Here is a 22,840-nt window from a genome sequence, read left to right as displayed (position 1 = left end):
CCATTGTGCTCTGGGATGTAGCACCTGTCAGTCCTTTACCCAAAATGCTCTCTCTGTGGAGCCACAGGTTCTTCCTCTTCTGAAATTCTGTTTGAGACCCATCACTCTGGGAAGGCTTCCCTACTGGCTCACTTAGATTTGTTGGTAACTATGTTTCACATCCTGCTGAGACTGTGAGCCTTTCATGAGAAGGGACTGTGTGGCACTAGCATGTTCATATGTGGGTGCCCAATAAATGGTAGCTGACTGCTTGTGCCAGGATCCCCTAGGTGCTTATGTTACATTCTATGCACTGCCATGGGCTTAGCTTCCACCCTTTATGCCAGGAAGGAAAGCTGAGGAAGAGCTAGGATGTGACCAGAGAAGGAAGCCTAGGAATCTCAGAAAATATATCTGACAGTAGAGACCAAGTAAAGCAAACTGCAATGATGAATCTTAGTGATGGTTACCATGTGTGTTTGGGAAAGGAATTAGATGATTCTGATTAGCACCCCTCATTAAGAACCAAACCTGTGGACAGGACTGACTGTAGAAATTCTGGAGCTTAGTGCAAAATGAAAATAAGGGGCTTGGGCTTAGAAACAATTTCAAGACAGCAATAGTGAGGCATTAAACGAAATTCAGGGAACTTCTCAGTGTAAGGCTCCAAGGGACACAATTGTGCAGGTTGTACATCTTGTCTATAGATTAACAAGAGGCAGAGGTTGAATGTGACTCACCAAAAATAAAGATTTCTTTATTTAAAATCAAAACCCAAAAAGCCTATTACATTCCCAAAACAAATTACACAGTCATGTTAAACTACATCTTCTTGGTCTCATGGGATACAGAGAACTGACTCTGTCTTCAATAAGTCAGAGATTTTCAACTGGAGAAAGTCACCAACTATGTGCTATCTCTGAGAGTGGGAGTGAGTCAGATTTTTATGTTGATAAAAAGTGAGAGTGAATTTTTTATGTTGGGAAACGGCTGTAGAAGAGATATGAATTTGGATATGAAAGATTGCTGTGAGATTTGCAAGACACAGCGATTGGTCTATACATTTATCCATTTCAACAAATATTTATGGCCTAATATATTGCCAAATGCCAAGCTGCATGGAAGACTTCCTCTTGTATTGTGGCAATTTCCTGTGCTTGCTTTACTTTTGGGCTTTGGAGGCACAGTGTGTTTCTCAATGCCTGTGAATGGGAAGGGGCGGGAGCAGGATTGGGCATAGGGAAAACCCCGAATTGAGTTGCAGGTCCAAAAAAGCCTAGGGAGCTGCATTTCTTTTTTATTTCTTTATTTTTCTTTTCGAGACAGGGTCTTACTCTGTTGCCCAGACTGGAGTGCAGTGGCACAATCATAACCTCAAACTCCTGGTCTCAAGTGATCCTTCCTCCTCAGCCTCCTGAGTACTGAGACTACAGATGCATGCCACCAGTATCAGCTGAAAAAAATTTTTTTTTTTTGAGATGGAGTCTCACTCGGTCACCCAGACTGGAGTGCAGTGGCATGATCTCCACTCACTGCAACCTCTGCCTTCCAGATTCAAATGATTCTTGTGTCTCAGCCTTCTGAGTAGCTGGGAATATAGGCATGTGCCAATGCCCAGCTCATTTTTGTATTTTTCATAGAGATGGGGTTTCACCATGTTGACCAGGCTGGTCTCAAACTCCTGACTTCAAGTGATCCACCTGCCTCAGCCTCCCAAAGTGCTGGGATTACAGGCATGAGCCATTGCGCCCAGACTAATTTTTTATTTAATTTTTTGGTGGTTTTTTTTTTTTTTTTTTGGAGAGATGGGGTCTCACCATGCTGCCCAAGGTGATCTCAAACTCCTGGCACTAAGAATACTCTCACCTCAGCCTCCCAAAATTCTGGGGTTACAGGCATGAGCCACCATGTCTGGCCAAAATCTGCATTTCTCCACAAGTTTCTAGTTAATGCCCATGTGACTGATCATGGCCACAGTTTGCATAGCCAAGTTCTGTAGCAAATGGACTGGTTTTCAGCTAATAATAAAACAATGAAAAAAGAAGTGAACAACTGCTGACTGTGTCTATGGGTTCTTCATGGTTTCTCTTTATTACAATGATATGTGAGCTATGCTCAATTATACGATGAAATGGAAATAATACTTTCTCTTCATGGTCTTAAAAAAATGTTTTTGAAGATCAATGAGGTGAATGCTTGAAAGGCTGGTAGAGTTTCCAGAAAGTACGGTACTGCTTTAGTGCTTGGCATGGATATGTTGTGGAGTCTGCTTGTGAGTATTTTCCTTGGAAAATTGTTATGTAATTCTATTGTATTTCAGAAAAGGAGATTTCAGAAACTGCATTTTAAAGTTTCTTATTCACATCGCTGTTTTTAGGGACATGAACTTGTGTGCACAGAGGTTTGGGCATTTTACCGCAGCTTTCCCTGTTAAATTAATACAACCATATTTTGTGATTAGCCTATTAAGCTCCCAAGCCCTGGAAATGTGATTGTTCCTTCTTGAAGGTATAGAGTTGGAGCTGAGTACTGCAGAAGGCATAACTATACAGTCTAGAAGTTTTTTTTTTTTTTTTTTTAAACAAACCAGAATTTAGTAATCGGAGAGTGTTATCCATCAGGGTGTCTGCTTATAAGACAACAAATGTATTTCAAGGATCTTGCAGTTAGTTGCTCAACATTCAGTAATTCCATCTGCCCTTTTGGATTTCCACGTCAACTGGTCTTTCCCAACCAGGGCTCTGTGCAAGAAGCTTGATGTCCTAAAGGCATCCATTGTATACGTATTGTATGTGATAGGAATGAACTTCTCTTCTATACCTCTAGATTAGTATTAATTATGTTCCATTCTTGGTAAAATAGGATAGTCACTTAAATTTTTTTCTGTGTTTTGTGGTTCACATGAGGAACCTGGACGAAAAGGCTGCCAGTGATTCTTATAGTTTTCATAGAGCTATAATTAATTGGCAGATTGCTGTGTAATTAGTTCCTGCTATAATTATTAATTGCAATAATTTAATAATTATTAAATTGAAGAGGGAGGGAGTCCGAAGTTTAAAGAAATGGTAATATATTTGCAATGTCCATTTGAGCTGGGCCAGGAACATAATCTTTGACTTAACACCAAAAAGTAGTACAGTGCAGCTGAAGATGTTCGGGGCAGAGTAGGGAAGGAGAGAGGTCGAGGCAAGTCTGGAGTGAAGATCTTGAGCTGCGACATCCAATAGAAACACAGTGTGAGACCGGGCGCGGTGGCTCATGCCTGTAATCCCAGTACTTTGGGTGGCTGAGGCTGCTGGATCACATGAGGTCAGGAATTCAAGACCAGCCTGGCCACATGGTGAAGCCCCGTCTGTACTAAAAATACAAAATTTACCCCAGCATGGTGGTGAGCGCCTGTAATTCCAGCTACTTGGGAGGCTGAGTCAGCAGAATCGCTTGAATCTTGGAGGCAGAGGTTGCGGTGAACCAAGATCACACCACTGCACTCCAGCTAGGGTGACAGAGTGAGATTCCATATAAAAAAATATACAATGTGAGCCTCATTTTAAAAAATAAAAAGATTATAATAATATCATTTAACCCAAAATGTTATTTTTATTATGATCAATATTATTAATATGAATTTTCCATTTTTTTGTGTGTGTTCCTCTTCAAAATCTGGTATGTATTGGATTTCCAGCACATCTCAGATTGGACTTGTCACACTTCAGTTGCTCAGTAGTCACCTGTGCCTAGCGATACTGCATCGGACAGCACAGGTTGAGATGCCATATCACTACATCGATTATGTAATTTATAGTTAAACAGTAAAGTTGTGTTTTTCAAAATGTCATAAAATACAAATATGCCAAAAGTAAAAACAGTCATTTGTATATTTTCTCTCTCTCTCTCTTTCTCTTTCCTCTTCTCCCTCCATTCCTTCTGTCTAAGCCTTGGGGCACTCTCTAACATAGAGAGGTCAGGGAGAGCATAGGTAAAGGGACTGGAAAAACACCAGTGAGGCAGGAGGAGAACCAGGAGAGTGTGGGGCTCAGGAAGCTACAGTATCCTGGAGCCAGCTTATATCCACTCACAAGGGCTGATTGGTAAATTTTCTGGAATTTAGTGAACAGGTTGAAGTACGATCATTAATAAAAATTATATAACTTAATGAATTGTATTTTTAAAAGTACTAAGTACCCAAAACTCATTTATTCTTAATTTTTTTAAAAAGGAGGATTTCTTTGACAAGTTTTACTTAGCACAACATATCTAAAAGGAAATCACAATACAAAGAAAGATTGAAATCAAGGCCTCAGAATTTCATACAAATACCAAGACTGAAATCCTAAAGTCTTGGAATTGCATCTTAAATTTTTCCCATTAACTTATAAAAAAGCTTAAACTTATGTGCCTTACAGGTTATTAAATAAAACTGGAATTAACAAACATGCCAAAATGTTTCACTTTAATTATAGACAGACACAGCTCCTATATTGAGTTTTACCAAAAAAAAAAAAAAAAAAGTGTCTTTTTTTTTATTCTTTTTTAAAATTGTACTTTAAGTTCTGGGGTACATGTGCAGAACATGTGGGTTTGTTGGTGTACACTTGCCATGGTGGTTGGCTGCATCCATCACCCTGTCATCTACGTTAGTCATTTCTCCTAATGCTATCCCTCCCCTAGCCCCCCACCCCCTGACAGGCTCCAGTGTGTGATGTTCCCCTCCCTGTATGTGTTCTCATTGTTCAACTCCCACTTATGAGTGAGAACATGCGGAAACCAAATGTCTTTCAGCATGCATCTACAGTGCTCAATGTAACACAGCAAAGGGCAACACTGAACATAATTCAACTGCTTTTACCTCAACACACTTAGTGCTTAAGAACATCCTATAATATAACTAACTTGAGCAAAGCTGGAACTTGTTTAACAGTCATAGTTTACTCAGCTTCACTGTTACATCCTAGATGAGTATTGTGTTCAAGAATACTGAGCCTTCAGTCTTCATAACAATCCTAATTTCCACTTAGAGAGTAAGCATAAATCATAAGCTTGTGTTGCAGAAACTGTTAAACCCAGTTTTGGGTTTCTCTTAAAAAAAAAACGAATCAGTGATCAATTATATTCCCCATCTACCACTCATACTGGACATGCTAGACATCCCTCCCATTCCATTCATGCCTGTAGATGCATGGCTTCCATTACTGTAGTAGCTGCTGTTCATTGCTCTGTGGCTACTTTGCAATGTTTGGTTGAAAATCGCAGGAGCTTTCCTATAAAACTTGGTCATATCACTCATGCTGCTCCGGCCTTCATACCCGCCTCCATAACTACCACTCAGCTGCTGGCTGGCTAGGCCACTGTAACTGGACTGGTTTCACATGCCCACGCCCCGCATCATTGGCTACTGTAAGCACCACCGCTGGCTCCTGCTGTAGAATGCAAGAAGAGTTGTACATAGCTGTGTTGCATATTTGCTTTGCCTTTTGACACAGCTGCCACAGCATCTTCATGAGTTGCAAACTCAACATCTGCTTCACCAGTTACTCTGCCATCAGGACCAATTTCAATGTGTACCCTCACAGGATTGAGCAGTGAAAAAAAATTACAAATGCCATTCTCAGTAGCTCTGTAAGGTAATCCACACATGTGTTCCGTTGTGCTCTGGAAAGTAGAGCCACCATCCCCATATTTGTGATCAGACATTCCTGAAAAACAATAATTGAGGTCTCTTCTAAATCTATCTGACCCAAATCCATAGCCATGGCCATTATAGTGGTCATAGGTTTCATATCCTCCACCATAAGCACCATGCCTCATCCTCTCAAAGCCAGCTTCTCTGCCAATGCTGTTAAACCCTCTGCCAGACCCAGCTCTGTCATGGGACCTGGCCACTGCATGGTCATAAGCTTTCATGGTGGCTCACAGTGAGTTCCAACTTCAGCCCTGCTGCTCTTAAAGATTTCAATATGCCTGTGCCCTATTCTTTCCTGGTGTTTCTTTGGAGCCTTTTCAGCTATTTCCTGTGAAGCAAACTGCATGAAGGCCTCCCCTGTGCTCCTCCCCTGGAAGCCCACCAGCAACGTTATCCTATTTGGCATGATTTCCAACCCTGAGAAGAACTGAACAATTTCTTCCTTTGTTGCATCCAAAGGGAAGTCCTCTAAGCCGTTCAAAGCCATCACTGGGCATGTCAGGACTATTTGGACCAGTATGCTTCAACACCCCATCCATTTCAACGTTGTTTGATTTGAATACTTCAACAACTGTGTCCCATAGTTTCTCTTTTTTCAGGGCCAATTTGACTTCATCTTCTGATTCAAGTTCAACAAAAAACTTGCCACTCAGTCTGCCTTCTCTGGTGGAGATGAAATGAATACCTTGAGCCTCATTTTGAATTTTACAGTCAGAAAAAAACCGCTGCACTTCATCGGCTGAGCAAGATCAGGGCAAGCCCTGGACCTTTACCACGAATCCTTTTCCACATTTGGTCCCCAACATCATTGTCTTTTACGCGGTCTGGTGTCAAAACAGAGCAGGCTTTGGCAGGGCTAAGAAGAAATGGCTCGCCTCTTAATTATTTTGTTACACTTTATTAATATCTATGCTCCTGAGATTATGGCTGTTGCATCTGTATGGTGGAAATACTACATAATGGTGTGTACTACTGTTCGTCTCTTTCCAACTCAGCAGTCACACTGGTAGACCGAAATTGGCCATAGTGGGAGTATTTACATCACAGAAATCCCTTGCTATCCCTCTCCCTGCCCCTCACCCCTCCAGGCCCTGGTGTGTGATGTTCCCCTCCCTGTGTCCGTGTGTTCTCATTGTTCAACACCCACTTATGAGTGAGAACATGCAGTGTTTGGTTTTCTGTTCTTGTGCTTGCTTTTCTATTCAGAGACCTTTTATCGCCAAAATTTTCCACTCGTTACCTTTTCCTTCTCAGTTTACACTTTTAATTTATTCATTTGTTTAGCAGTTTCCATTTTATTTTCACTTCCTCATGTTTTCTTAAAACTAAGTTACTTCTTAGCATCATGGTTAATCGGGGATTATTTGGTTGCAAAGAACAAAGACATGTTCAATCTGCTTTAATAAGCAGCAGTTTATTGCACTGACATAATAGGCAATGTCATGAGCATCCATAGGCAGGGACTTAATACAATAGGGTCTCATGTGTTCCCCATGAGCGCCTGTACTGAACTGCCAGTCATCACACAGACTCTCATCTTTGCTTCTCTCTTTGCTTTCTTTCACTCTCTTCTTATTTTGTTTTATTAATTATTTTTTTTGAGATAGAGTTTTGCTCTTGTTGCCCAGGCTGGAGTGCAATGGTGCGACCTCAGCTCACCGCAACCTCTGCCTCCCAGGTTCAAGCAATTCTTCTGCCTCAGCCTCCTGAGCAGCTGGGATTACAGGCATGTGCCACCATGCCTAGCTAATTTTGTATTTTTAGTACAGACAGGGTTTCTCCATATTGATCGGGCTGGTCTTGAACTCCCGACCTCAGGTGATCCTCCTGCCTCAGCCTCCCAAAGTACTGGGATTACAGGTGTGAGCCATCACGCCCAGCCTCTTTCACTCTCCTTTTAACCATATTTCTTTCCTTGCATGACTAAAACAGGGCTGCCAGCACCCATCACCTGATAGCCCCACTCAGTTGACGTTGTTCCACATTCCCAGGTGAGAGGATCCAGTGAGTTAGCCTGGTCTATGAACCACATGTGACTTGGGATCCTATCCTGATGAAAGGGTGTATTCTTTGTTTCCTGAGGATGTTGTAGCAAATTACCACAAACTTGGTGGCTAAAAACAACAGAAATTTATTCTCTCAATGTTCTGGACACCAAAAGTCCAAAATCACGATGTCAGTAGGGTTCTTTCTGGAGTCTCTGAGGAAGAATCTGTTCTATGTTTTTCTTTTAAAAATAATTTTTTAGGGTCGGGCACGGTGGCTCACCCCTCTAATCTCAGAACTTTGGGAGGCTGAGGCAGGTGGATCACAAGGTCAGGAGTTCAAGACCAGCCTGACCAATACTGTGAAATCCTGTCTCTACTAAAAATACCAAAAAAAAAAAAAAAAAAAAAAGTTAGCCAGGTGTGGTGGTGTGCGCCTGTAGTCCCAGCTACTTCAGAGGTTGAGGCAGGAAAATTGCTTTAACCCAGGAAGCAGAGGTTGCAGTGAACCATTGTACTCCAGCCTGGGCAGCAGAGTGAGACTTCATTTCAAAAAAAGAAATTTTTTTTGAAGAGATGGTCTTGCTATGTTGCTCAGGCTAGTGTTGAACTCCTGGCCTCAAGCAATCCTCCCACATCAGCCTCTTAAAGCACTGGGATTTCAGGCATGAGCCACTGCACCTGGCCTTATTTCATGCTTCTCCTTCTCCTAGCCTGTGGTGGCGCTGACACTCCTTGGTGCTTCTTGACCTGTAGACACGTCATGCCAAGCACTCATAGTCACGTGGTTTTTCCTTGTTTCTCTCTTTGTCTCTTCTATTTCTTTTAAGGACACTGATTATTAAGGGCCACTCTAATCCGGGATGATCACATTTCAAGATCTTTACCTTCATTATATCAGCAAAGACTCTATTCCAAGTAAAGACGTATTTAGGGTACCAGGTGGACATATCTTCTGTGGGTCACTATTGGACCCACTATGGGAGGTATAGTCAAAAGCTACCAGTATGGCTGTGAGGCCCCATTCCAGGTGCCAGTAAATGCCTAGCTGTCCCACACCTCTACCAGGAATACTTGTCACTTTAACATTTTGAACATTTGCTTTCAATTAACATGTTCTGCTGAAATGTCCCTTTCTCTAAATAATTTTCTGGGACTCACATCCATTAGGGTGGAATTAATGACTCCCCTTTCCCATTTCCCATAGCACTTTGTACACACCTCTGTGTGTATAAAGCACTTGCCGTTTTCATTTATAACACTTTGTTTACACATCCATTTTCCCACTAAAGTTGTGGACTTTTCCTGGGTGGGGCCCATTCCTTACTCAGTTTTGCTTCCACAGTGTCAACCACAGAATCTGACTTTGAGTTATGTTTGTGGAATTGCATTGAAATTCTGGGCTTCATGGATTGAATCTCTCCCCTTCTAGCCTTAGTATTACTTGATACAATTCTTTAGGCCCTGCATGTTCAAGTTGTCCCCATCATCCCTTCTGTTCAGGTGAATCTTCCCTTTTGCATGCATGTGCCCACACATGGGAATCCACTTTTTTTTTTTTTTTTGAGACGGAGTCTCACTCTGTCTCACTCTGTCACCCAAGCTGGAGTGCAGTGGTGCAATCTCAGCTCACTGCAACCTCCGCCTCCCAGGTTCAAGCAATTCTACTGCCTCAGCCTCCTGAATAGCTGGGACTACAGGCACATGCCTGTACTAATGATTTTGAGAAAGAGAAACACGTCATAATTTTCTGGAGTGCTTTAGGAGGAAGTAGTGCCGTCAGTAGTGGGAAATATGTCCTCCACTCCCTGTTAAGTTCTCTGTGGCAGATCTTATATATTGCCACTGGGGTCCTACTCTTTTTAAAGGATGAAGATAATGATATTCTGCAGCTATAAATTTTGAGTTCAACTATGTAGTTACTGATTTTCTGCCTACTGGATTTGTCCATTTCCAATACAGGCATGTCAATATCTTCAACTATCATAGTGGATTCTTCTATTTCACATTTTAGTTCTGTCAGTTTTTGCCACCTGTATTTTGATGCTCTGTTGTTAGATGCATATAAATTAAGGACTGTTATGTCTTCTTGGAGAATTGGTCCCTTTACTATTATATAATGGCCCTCTTTATCGCTGATAACTTTTCTTGGTCTGAAGTCTGCTTTTTCTGAAATTAAGGCAGCTACTTCAACTTTCTTTTGATTAGTGTTAGCATGATATCTCTTTCTCTATCCTTTTATTTTTAATCTAAATGTGTCTTTATATTTAAAGTGGGTTTCTTTTATTTCCTTTTGTTTGCGTGTGTGAAATGTAGTCTTCCTTCTGCAGCTTTCTTTATTGAAGTGTTTGGTATATATTTAGTGCTAGCATGGCCATTGCTAATTCATGATTTTTTTTTTACTTTATTTGTAATTTCAATTTTATTTTAGATTCATGGGGTACATGTGCAAGTTTGTTACATGGTATATTGTATGATACTGAAGTTCGCGATATGAATGATCTCATCACCCCAGATAGTGAGCGTAGTACCCACAGTTAGTTTTTAACACTTGACCTTGTCCCTCCCTCCCCTATCTAGTAGTCCCCAGTGTCTATTGTATTGTTGCCATCTTTATGTCCATGAGTACTCAGTGTTTAGCTCCCACTTATAAGTACTTGATTTTCCCAGTTCAGTATTTCATTTTTCTGTTCCTGCATTAATTTGCTTAGGATAATGGCCTCTAGCTCCATACATGTTGCTGCAGAGGGCATGATTTTTTTCTTTTGTATGGCTCCATAGTATTCCAGGGTGTATATGTACCATGTATTCTTTATCTAATCCACCACCAATGGGCATCTAGGTTGATACCATCTTTGCTATTATGAATAGTACTGCAGTGAACATACAAGTTTATGTGTCTTTTTGGTAGAACAGTTAACTTTCTTTTGGATATATACCCAGTGAAGGGATTGCCGAGTTGAATGGTAGTTCTGAGTTATTTTAGAAATCTCCAACCTGCTTTCCACAGTGGCTGAAGTAACATATGTGTTATCTTTTCTCTGTAGCCTTGCCAGCATCTATTATTCTTTAACTTTTTAATAGTAGCCATTCTGACTAGTATAGAGACGGTATCTCACTGTGGTTTTGACTTGCATTCTTTGATAATTAATGATGTAGAGATTTTTTTCATGTTGACTGGCTGCTTGTATACCTTCTTTTGAGAACTAAATCTGTTCATGGTTTCTTGTAGACAGCATTTAGTTAGGCTTTGTTTTTTGATTCACTATAACATTTTTTTATTTGGTTTATTTAGATCATTGACATTTAATGTGATTATTGATATAGCTGGATTAATAGCTACCATATTTGTCACTCTTTTCTATTTGTTGTTCTTTGTTTTTATTTTTGTCTTCCACTCCTATTCTGCCTTATGAAGTGTTAATTGAGCTTTTTGTATGATTTCATTTTCCCTTCTTTCTTAACATACTAATTATACTTTTAAACTTTGTAAAAAATAGCAGTTACCCCAGAGCTTACAAAATACATTTACAACTAATCCAGTTTCACTTTCACGTAACACTATACTGCTTCACAGGTAGTGCAAGTACCTTACAATAATAAAATAATTCTAATACATTCTCATCCTTTGTATCATTACAGTCATTCATTTCACTTACACATAAACTATAATAATCAGATACATTGTTATAATTATTATTACTTTGAAAAAACTGTTATCTGTTATGTCGGTTCACAATATGAAAAATAGAAGTGTTTTGGGCCGGGCACGGTGGCTCACGCCTGTAATCCCAGCACTTTGGGAGGCCGAGGCAGGTGGATCACAAGGTCAAGAGATTGAGACCATCCTGGTCAACATGGTGAAACCCCGTCTCTACTAAAATACAAAAAATTAGCTGGGCATGGTGGCGCGTGCCTGTAATCCAAGCTACTCAGGAGGCTGAGGCAGGAGAATTGCCTGAACCCAGGAGGCGGAGGTTGTGGTGAGCTGAGATCGCGCCATTGCACTCCAGCCTGGGTAACAAGAGCGAAACTCCGTCTCAAAAAAAAAAAAAGAAAAGAAAAATAGAAGTGTTTCTTTTACCTTATTTATTTTGCAATCTCTTCCTTTCCTTATGCATATCTGAGTTTCTGACTCATTTACCTCTCTTGGAAGAACTTTGAACATTTCTTGCAAGGCAGGTCTACTGGCAACAAATTATCTCAATTTTTTTCTGAGAGTTTTTATTCCTCTTTCACTTTGAAGGATAATTTTACAGGATAAACAATTCTAGGTTGGTGAGGTTTTTTTTTCTCTTAACACTTTAAATATTTCATTCTACTTTCCTCTTGCTTACATGATTTCTGAGGAGACATTGGGTGTAATTCTTTTCTTTGTGCCTTTATGGGACAGGTGTTTATTTCCCCCCTCTGGCTCCTTCCAAATTGTTTTGTTTTTCATTTTCTACAGTTTTAATGATATACCTAGGTGTAGTTTTTCTGGACTTTATCTCAATTGGTGTTCTCTATGCTTACTGGATCCTTGGTTTGGTATCTCATGTTAATTTGGGAAAATCTCTGTTTTTACTGCTTTAAATATTGCTTCTGTTCTCTTTTTATTCTTCCCTTTCTGGTATTCCCATTATGAGTGTGTAACACCTTTTGCAGTTGTCCTGCAATTCTTAGTGCTTTATTTATTTTTAGTTTTTTTCTCTTTGCTTTTCCAATTTGCAAGTTTCTGTTGTCACATCCTTAAGTTCAGAAATTATTTTTTCAACTATGTCCAGCCTACTGATGACCCAAAGACATTCTTCATTTTTAGTATAGTTTTTTTAACCTCTACCATCTCTTTTCTATGCTTACTTAGAATTTCCATTCTGTGCTTATAATATCCATTTGTTCTTGCATATTGTCTACTTTTTCCACTCACCCTTAGCATATTAATCATAGTTATTTTATTTTCATGGTCTAAAAATTACAATATTCCTACCACATCAGGGTCTGGTTCTAATGCTTGCTTTGTCTCTTTAAACTGTGTTTGAGACGTCTACGACCACCACCACTCTGGCCTGCAGACCCTGACTCGATAGATGAATGAATGCACTCTCCCACTATTACAGTGATTCAAGTGGGCTAGGGATGATCATCAGCTGCTTTCAGAGGGTGACTGCAGCCAATCGACCAAGACTCCCTGTACATCCACACCTTTATTCCATGATTTCACAAGAGTTTCTAAGTCAACACACTTGTGGATAATTAACATGGTTAAAAAAGCGTTTTTAGGAATGCTAAGACCTTTAGGTTTCAGGCCCAGAGTAAACACTATTAATGGGTAATTTCCCTTTGATCTCCCCCTGAGAGGACCATCCAGCACAAAGTTTACATGAGTAAACAGTTAGAGTAGAGAAAATGGGATGTAGGGTAAACAGACTTAAACTGGGAAAGCCTGTTATCCTCCCTATCTTCTCCCTAATTTAATGAACCTGCCACCTTTGGCCTGTCCCAGGGAAACCTTTTGGCCTTCCAAAATGTTTGAGACTATAACTTTTCCTAATATTTCTTTAATATTTTGCCAGCCACCCTGAGTGAATCTCAACATGTGTTTTTTGCCTTTTAGTACATCTTATAACATTTTGTTGAAAGGTGAGCATGATGTACTAAGTAAAAGGAACTGGGGTAAACCGACCTTTAGTGAGGGAGTGGTAAGATGTGAAGAGAGAAGAAGTGTTTGATAGTCCTATGATTAGGTCTCAGTCTTTTAGTGAGCCTGTGCCTCTGGATTGTAAACTTCACAAATGATCCTCAGTTCTTTTTTCCTCTACCACTTTAGGTGATACAGGATGACAAGAGGGGGCTGTAGTGTGGTATTTTCTTTCCCATTAGGTTAGGTTCTTGTAAAATAGTTTCCCTTGAGGGCAGATGATATGGTTTGGCTGTGTTCACACCCAAAATCTCATCTTGAGTTGTAATCCCTATAATCCCCACGTGTCAAGGGTGGGACCAGGTGGAGGTAATTGGAACATGGAGGCTGTTTCCCCCATGTGGTTCTCATGATAGTGGGTAAGTCACGTGGGCTCTGATGTTTTTTTAAGTATGGCATTTTTCCTGCCCATCCTGTTGCCCTGTGAAGAAGGTGCCTGCTTCTCCTTTGCCTTCCACCATGATTGTAAGTTTCTTGAGATCTTCTGAGCCATGTGGAACTGTAAGTCAATGAAATCTCTTTCCTTTATAAGTTACCCAGTCTCGGGTATTTCTTCATAGCAGTGTGAGAATGGACTAATACAGCAGCCTTGTTAAGAAGAACAAAATGCTCTAGTATATTTCAAAATGGTTACTTCCCTCTGTCTCTCTGCTCCCTGCTATTTTTCTCTAATATTTGCTATGAGAACTTTGCAGTTCTCATATTAGCTCCTGGAGGTAAAACTTACAAAGTGTGAGGGCCTCTTTATGACTGGGGCTCCCTGGAGTTTTTGACTCTTGTACTTGTCCATACTGAGCCTTGAGTGATTCAACAATTATAGTTCAGATTCTCCTACGCTGGTACTGATTCCTGTGGAAATGGGTTTGTGTTCTGGTGAGTTTTGATTCTCTGTAGACCCACCTGTCTGTCTCTCTAATTTTAGGGTCATTAGTTTGTCCTGTGACCTCATTTCTCTGATGGATCTAAGAAGAATTGTTGATTTTCAGTTTGTTTAGCTTTTTACTTGTTAGGACACAGTTATGACATCTAAGCTCCTTACATGGGGAACCAGAACCTGGAAGTCTCAGCTGTAAATATTGAAGGCATAATGATTTCTTAACTTTTATATTCTGATTCCTGTTGTTTGATTCTCTGCCTCTCCAAAATAGGAACTGACCTCATAGTATTTCTTTACATTTTAACTGGGAATCTTAAGACCTGGATAAATTCTAATCTTGGCTCTGCTGCTAATAATGTTACCTTGGGCAGATCAGAGGCTGAGTTTTCTCTTCTATTAAAGCAAAGGATGCAGACTCATTTTCAAATCACCTTCTAGCTTTAAAATTCTGAGGTGGGCAGATCACAAGGTCAGGAGTTCGAGACTAGCCTGACCAACATGGTGACACTCCATCTCCACTAAAAATACAAAAATTAGCCAGGCGTGGTGGTGTCTACCAATAATCCCAGCTACTCAGGAGGCTGAGACAGGAGAATTGCTTGAACCTGGGTGGAGTTCAGTGAGCCAAGATTGTGCTACTGCACTCCAGACTGAGCGACAGAGCAAGACTCCATCTTGGAAAAAAATTGTATATTTTATGATGTTACAAAATATTCTTTGATTTTGAAAACCAGTACCAACACTGTGGGTAAACCTGTGTGCTCAAGCAGGTGCTCTATTATACTTCCTGGAATTTAAAAATGAACTTTTTATTTTTGAATAAATTTAGATTTATAGAAAAGTTGCAAAGCGAATTCAGAGAGTTCCTGAATACCACTTACTGTTTTCTCCATTGGTAACATTTTATATTATCATGGTACATTTGTCAAAACTAAAAAAGCAGATAATGAATGGTACATTACTATTAGCCAAACTCTAGACTTACATTTGGATTTCACCAGTTTTTCCATTAATGTCCTTTTTCTGTTCCAGGATCCAATGCAGGCTACCATATTACATTGAGTCCTCATACTTTCCCAATCTCTGGTCTGTGACAGTTTCTTAGTCTTTCCTTGGTTTTCATGACCTTGATGGTTTTGAGGAGTGTTGACTAGGTATCCTGTAAAATGTCCACAAACTTGGGTTTTTCCAATGTTTTCCTCATTACTGGACTGGGCTTGTGGGTTTTGGAAAGAAAAATACAAAGATGAAATAACCTTTCTTGTCACATCATATCAGGAGTTAGTTATATCCTGGAGTTAGTGCTAACTTTCGTTAATTGGTTCCAGTAGTGTTTGCCAGGTTTTTCCAATGTAAAATACTATTTTTGTCTTTCCCAACTCTGTTCTTTGGAAGTGAGTCACTAAGTCTAACATACCTTGAAGGTGGGAGAAGAGAGGGAATTAAGCTTCATTCACTTCTTAAAGAGAGCAGTACCTACAGATGACTTAGAATTTTTCTCTAAGGAAAATTAGTCTCTTCTTCCATATTTTTTAATCAATCATTTATTAACATTAATATGAACTAATGTATATTTATTTTATATTTTGGATTATAATCCAATACATTATTTACTTGTTTGCTTAAATTGTTCTGGCTTTGGCCAGAAGCTCTTTCAGATTGGTTCCTGTGTCCCTTTGACATGCCCTATCCTTTTCCTTTTTCAACATTTCCTTACTTTCTGGTACTACGAGATATGCCAGGCACATTCTGTATTTCCTTGCCCCAAAATGGTCAATTTTAGACATTATCTATTGACTTGTTACTATGGAAGATAAAGACTAAAGTCTCTTACCAATCCTATACACAAACACACACGAATGTGCATCCTTTCCTAACCTCATCCTTTCAATATAGTTATAACTTTTGTTAATTCATTAATGCTTATATTGTTATGACTCTGTAGTTATTCATAGATGAGGCACATATTGGACTTTCTTTTTTTTTTTTTAATTTTTTATTGGATTTTAGGTTTTGGGGTACATGAGCAGAGCATGTAAGACAGTTGCGTAGGAACACACATGGCAGTGTGCTTTTCTTTCCTTCTCCCCTTCACCCACATTTGGCATTTCTCCCCAGGCTATCCCTCCCCACCTCCCCCTCCCACTGGCCTTCCCCTTTTCCCCCCAATAGACCCCAGTGTTTAGTACTCCCCTTTCTGTGTCCATGTGTTCTCATTTTTCATCACCCACCTATGAGTGAGAATATACGGTGTTTCATTTTCTGTTCTTGTGTCAGTTTGCTGAGGATGACGTTCTCCAGATTCATCCATGTCCCTACAAACGACACAAACTCATCATTTCTGATTGCTGCATAATATTCCATGGTGTATATGTGCCACATTTTTCCAATCCAGTCTATTATCAATGGGCATTTGGGTTGATTCCAGGTCTTTGCTATTGTAAACAGTGCTGCAATGAACATTCGTGTACATGTGTCCTTATAGTAGAACGATTTATAGTCTTTTGGATATATACCCAGTAATGGGATTACTGGGTCAAATGGAATTTCTATTTCTAAGGCCTTGAGGAATCGCCACACTGTCTTCCACAATGGGTGAACTAATTTACACTCCCACCAACAGTGTAAAAGTGTTCCTTTTTCTCCACATCCTCTCCAGCATCTGTTGTCTCCAGATTTTTTAATGATCGCCATTCTAACTGGCGTGAGATGGTATCTCAATGTGGTTTTGATTTGCATCTCTCTGATGACCAGTGATGATGAGCATTTTTTCATATGATTGTTGGCCTCATATATGTCTTCTTTTGTAAAGTGTCTGTTCATATCCTTTGCCCACTTTTGAATGGGCTTGTTTGTTTTTCTCCTGTAAATCCGTTTGAGTTCTTTGTAAATTCTGGATATCAGCCCTTTGTCAGATGGGTAAACTGCAAAAATTTTTTCCCATTCTGTTGGTTGCCGATCCACTCTAGTGACTGTTTCTTTTGCCGTGCAGAAGCTGTGGAGTTTCATAAGGTCCCATTTGTCTATTTTGGCTTTTGTTACCAATGCTTTCGGTGTTTTGTTCATAAAGTCCTTGCCTACTCCTATGTCCTGGATAGTATTGCCTAGATTTCCTTCTAGGGTTTTTATGGTGCCAGGTCTTATGTTTAAGTCTTTAATCCATCTGGAGTTAATTTTAGTGTAAGGTGTCAGGAAGGGGTCCAATTTCTGCTTTCTGCACATGGCTAGCCAGTTTTCCCAACACCATTTGTTAAACAGGGAATCCTTTCCCCATTGCTGGTTTTTGTCAGGTTTATCAAAGATTGTATAGTTGTAGATATGTTGTGTTGCCTCTGGTGTCTCTGTTTTGTTCCATTGGTCTATATCTCTGTTTTGGTACCAGTACCATGCTGTTTTGATTACTGTAGCCTTGTAGTATAGTTTGAAATCCGGTAGTGTGATGCCCCCCGCTGTGTTCTTTTTTCTTAGAATTGACTTGGCTATGCGGGCTCTCTTTTGGTTCCATATGAAGTTCATGGTGGTTTTTTCCAGTTCTGTGAAGAAAGTCAATGGTAGCTTGATGGGGATAGCATTGATTCTGTAAATTACTTTGGGCAGTATAGCCATTTTCACTATATTAATTCTTCCTAACCATGAACATGGAATGTTTCTCCATCTGTTTGTGTCCTCTCTTATTTCGTTGAGCAGTGGTTTGTAGTTCTCCTTGAAGAGGTCCCTTACGTTCCTTGTGAGTTGTATTCCAAGGTATTTTATTCTTTTTGTAGCAATTGTGAATGGCAGTTCGTTCTTGATTTGGCTTTCTTTAAGTCTGTTATTGGTGTAGCCGAATGCTTGTGATTTTTGCACATTGATTTTATATCCTGAGACTTTGCTGAAGTTGCTTATCAGTTTCAGGAGTTTTTGGGCTGAGGCAATGGGGTCTTCTAGGTATACTATCATGTCATCTGCAAATAGAGACAATTTGGCTTCCACCTTTCCTATTTGAACACCCTTTATTTCTTTTTCTTGCCTGATTGCTCTGGCTAGAACTTCCAGAACTGTATTGAATAGGAGTGGTGAGAGAGGGCATCCTTGTCTAGTGCCAGATTTCAAAGGGAATGCTTCCAGTTTTTTCCCATTCAGTATGATATTGGCTGTTGGTTTGTCATAAATAGCTTTTATTACTTTGAGATACGTTCCATCGATACCGAGTTTATTGAGGGTTTTTAGCATAAAGGGCTGTTGAATTTTGTCAAATGCCTTCTCTGCGTCAATTGAGATAATCATGTGGTTTTTGTTTTTGGTTCTGTTTATGTGGTGAATTACGTTGATAGACTTGCGTATGTTGAACCAGCCTTGCATCCCTGGGATGAATCCTACTTGATCATGGTGGATAAGTTTTTTGATTTGCTGTTGCAATTGGCTTGCCAATATTTTATTGAAGATTTTTGCATCTATGTTCATCATGGATGTTGGCCTGAAGTTTTCTTTTCTTGTTGGGTCTCTGCCGGGTTTTGGTATCAGGATGATGTTGGTCTCGTAAAATGATTTGGGAAGGCTTCCCTCCCTTTGGATTGTTTGGAATAGTTTTAGAAGGAATGGTACCAGCTCCTCTTTGTGTGTCTGGTAGAATTCGGCTGTGAACCTGTCTGGACCTGGGCTTTTTTTGTGTGGTAGGCTCTTAATTGCTGCCTCGACTTCTGACCTTGTTATTGGTCTATTCATAGTTTCAGCTTCCTCCTGGTTTAGGCTTGGGAGGGCACAGGAGTCCAGGAATTTATCCATTTCTTCCAGGTTTACTAGTTTATGTGCATAGAGTTGTTTGTAATATTCTCTGATGATGGTTTGAATTTCTGTGGAATCTGTGGTGATTTCCCCTTTATCATTTTTTATTGCATCTATTTGGTTGTTCTCTCTTTTATTTTTAATCAATCTGGCTAGTGGTCTGTCTATTTTGTTGATCTTTTCAAAAAACCAGCTCTTGGGTTTATTGATTTTTTGAAGGGTTTTTCGTATCTCAATCTCCTTCAGTTCAATATATTTTCTTATTCCTGGAATTAATAATTATGCCATTTTTTTGGTTTCCTTAATTTACTGAGTCTATTATTCATCCTTCTCCAAAGTTTCTAAGAGAGTTGCAAAACTTTTCAAGTTTCAACATCTGTCAGATCCTTCGGGTCCTCTCTATGTTTTTTCACTGGGAATATCCCTCCTTGAGCCCGGTGCCTGCCACTCATGTGGTCTAGTTGCTTTCCAAGCCTGCTGTCCTCTGGTCATCTTGGGATCTCCCTTGGCCACCATTCTTGGAATTCTCTCTCTTCTATTTGAAATCTCCCGTTTTCAGGAGCCCATTTTTCCCTTTTGTTTTGGCTTATGCTGTTGTGTTGGTAGTCAACTTTTTTCAATAACATCTCGAAAATGGTCACATGGGAGATAAAGTTCTCGAAAGTTTGCATGTTGAAAAAATGCAAAGTTTCAAGAAGTTTATTTTATCTTCCTTTCTGGCAGATTAGTTGGATGGGTAGAGCATCCCAGGTGAGAAATCGCTTTCCATGAGAGTTATAAAGAAATTGATACATTGCTTTCTAGCTTCTGGTTTTGTTATTAAGTCTAAAGCCAATCTCATCCTTTATCCTTTGTATATGACTTATTTTTTCCTATCTGGAAACATGTTTTTCTGTTTATTCTGGATATTCTGCAACTTTGCTGTTTTGCACTTCAGTGTAGATTTATTTTCATTTATTATGCTGTTTACACTGGGGCCTTTCAATCTGAAGAACAAATGTTCCTCAATTCTTGGGAATTTTATTGTATCACTTCTCATTATTTCTTCCCCTCCATTCCTCTGTCCTATGTTTCTGGAACTGCTAGTAGTCAGATGTTGGCTCTTCTTCATCTCTTTGTCTTTTCTTCTACCTGCTGGAAGGTTTCCTCAGCTTTATTTTCTAGCCTTTAGACTTCAGCTCTCATATTTTTAATCTCCAAGAGTTCTTGTTCTCTAATTATGCCTTTATCATAGCATCCTATTCATATTTTGTGGGTACAATATTTTTCTTATTTTCTATGAAGATTTCAGTAATAGTTTCTTTTTAAAAACATTCTGCTTTCTGCATTGCTTTTCTTTCAGGTTTTTTTCTCCCATCTGCTGTTGGGATGAGAGAAATGTAACGAATTTGGTTGTGTAAGGTTAGGATTAGGTAGTCTGTTTCTTTTTCAGATTTTCAGCCAATCTTCCTATTTTCATTTTTCAGAAGTACAGTCAATTCTTATTATTCCTGGCAATTATGTTCAATTAAGTCACTGAAAACACTGCGTTAGAAAATACTGAATTATTCTCTGTAGGGGAAATACAGAGTTGGGTGCCTGTGAGCCTCTGATCACAACATTTTTGTCAACTGATCAATGCATAACCTTGTTTTGTGTGTGTTTCTGTTTAAAGGCAACTTATTTAATAAATATTATTGATTCATCAACATTGAATTCATGGCCAACCACAGTGCTATGACTCACACCTGAACAGAGCTTATTTAACACATGTATTTTCTCCACGAGGCCATCACACAGCCTTCTTGTGTTTTGGAACACCAGACAGCACTCCAGCACTCTGCTTAGAGGCATTCAAAACAGCACAATCACTCATAAAGGCACAGAAATGCAAAGAGCAAAAAATAACCAACATGCCACTAAATAGACCATGAAAAGACATTTGTGTGCAGTTTGAAAGTTCAGACAGGAAGGCAGGGCATCAGCTTTCTCCACCTCGGCTGGGAATGTGCATCAGGCAGCTCAAGATTTTTACCATGGCATGTGTCTGTGAATGACCGCAAAATATTGTGAGTATTGATTTGGGGGTTACAAATAATTCTTAGCAAGTGGGTGAGTTCACAAATAAGGAAGCTGTGAGTAATGAGGGTTGATTGTACCAACCTGGTGTCTCCAATTGCTGAGCTGTATGAGACTCCATGGCATAATGATGTTTGCTTCTTGTTGGCAAACTTACCAGGCATTTTTAGGTTTCTGTTTTCTCATCTTTACCAGTTCAGTTATGGGTTGTTTGTTTTCTCATTTTCCAAAGATTTGTTGACATCTGTTATTTGTTGCTGTCTCTTCCCATTTGTTTTGTCTTGTGGTTCTATACCTTTGCTATAATTTTCATGGAGTTTCCTGAGAGAGGAGATAAATGTATATGCTCAAGTAGTTATGTCCTCACCAGAATCGCATTTAATTCGCAACACCTTTAGTGAGGTGTTATGCATGTAATAGGTGCTTACTAAGTATTGATTGAATAAATTTTAAAAATGCCTCCTATTTTTATGCTAGCATTTAGCTTTTCTATGTAGTACATTATTATTTTATTTTACTTTATTTTATTTATTTATTTTTTGAGATAGAATTTCACTCCTGTCACCCAGGCTGGAGTGCTATGGCACGATTTCGGCTCACTGCAACCTCTGTCTGTTGGGTTCATGTGATCCTCCTGCCTCAGCCTCCCAAGGAGTTGGCATTGTAGGTGCCTGCCACCGTGCCTGGCTCATTGCTTTTTTATTTTTAGTAGAGACAGGGTTTTTGCCATGTTGGCCAGGCTGGTCTCAAACTTCTGACCTCAGGTGATCCTCCTGCCTCAGCTTCCCAACGTGCTGGGATTACAGGCGTGAGCACCGGCACCTGGCCAGAATTTCAAATATCTCATAATTATATCTGCTAAGCAAAAGACTACCTCTCTTTCTCCCCCTTATTTCTCCTACTTAGTGGAACATTGCCTAAGGAAGAAGGTGAATGGGTTTAAAATTAAAACGTGGGTCTGGAAAGCACAGCTTGTTTTAAAGCTTAGGTCTTTCCCTTTGCATCATAATTTCTTTCCTAGTCTATTTATTTCTTTGTAATTTTGTTAGTCCATTACAAAAGGTTGCAAAATTGTGGTATGAGAAGGGATCCTAGAAACAATCTAACTTAACCCTCTGATTGAAAGGAAGCTAAAAGTCCGGCTGCCTCAGTTCAAGTCTTGGCTCTACCACCCATGTAGGACAAGTTTCTTATTGTTTTGACCTCAGTTTCCTTGCCTGTAAAGTGGGAATAAAAATACTCTGGATGTTACAGGATTGTTGTGAAGATTAAGTGAGATAATTAATGTGAAGTTCTTAGTACTATGCCTGACACACAGTAAGAGCTCCACAAATTATTAACAATGGTGATGATTATTAGTGGCTAAGCTGGAGCTCCTGTTTCTCAGTTCAGTGTGTTTTACTTTAGACATAAATCAGAATTTGAAAGCCTCTTTTTGGAGTCAGCTACCATTATTTTCTTTCCTTCTTCTCCTTCATTGTCTAAAGATTGTGTATTTCTCATTTCAAGCTAAAGATACTCTCAATGTTTCAGCTATTGCCATATGTGTAAGGATTTCCTGAAGAGAAAAATTTAAAAAGCAGTCACTGTTAGTTGTTTGTGGTCTTTCAGATGACACTTTCTCTGAAAAGTTGAGTGTTTTTGTTTTTGCTTTTGTTTTTAGTTACAGTAATGCAATCCATTTCCTAGCACAAGTGGGTAAGTACCACTCTGACTTGGGCTGGGCTTAAAAGCAAAAGAAAAGCTCCCAGACAGTCAGAGTGGAAACACTCCCACATTTCAGTGCAGATAAATAAATGAAGGTCCAGATTATCCTT

General features: G+C 39.5%; 1 pseudogene; it reads right to left on the bottom strand.

Annotated features, from left to right (window-relative positions):
* Nucleotides 1-5,053: 5,053 nt before the first annotated feature.
* Nucleotides 5,054-6,468, bottom strand: LOC100397469 (heterogeneous nuclear ribonucleoprotein H2-like; annotated as a pseudogene).
* Between the last annotated feature and the right edge of the window lie 16,372 nt (nt 6,469-22,840).

Source organism: Callithrix jacchus, chromosome 2, assembly GCF_049354715.1.
Source record: "Callithrix jacchus isolate 240 chromosome 2, calJac240_pri, whole genome shotgun sequence".
NCBI lineage: Eukaryota > Metazoa > Chordata > Mammalia > Primates > Cebidae > Callithrix > Callithrix jacchus.
This window is presented reverse-complemented; position numbering and strand designations above follow the sequence as displayed.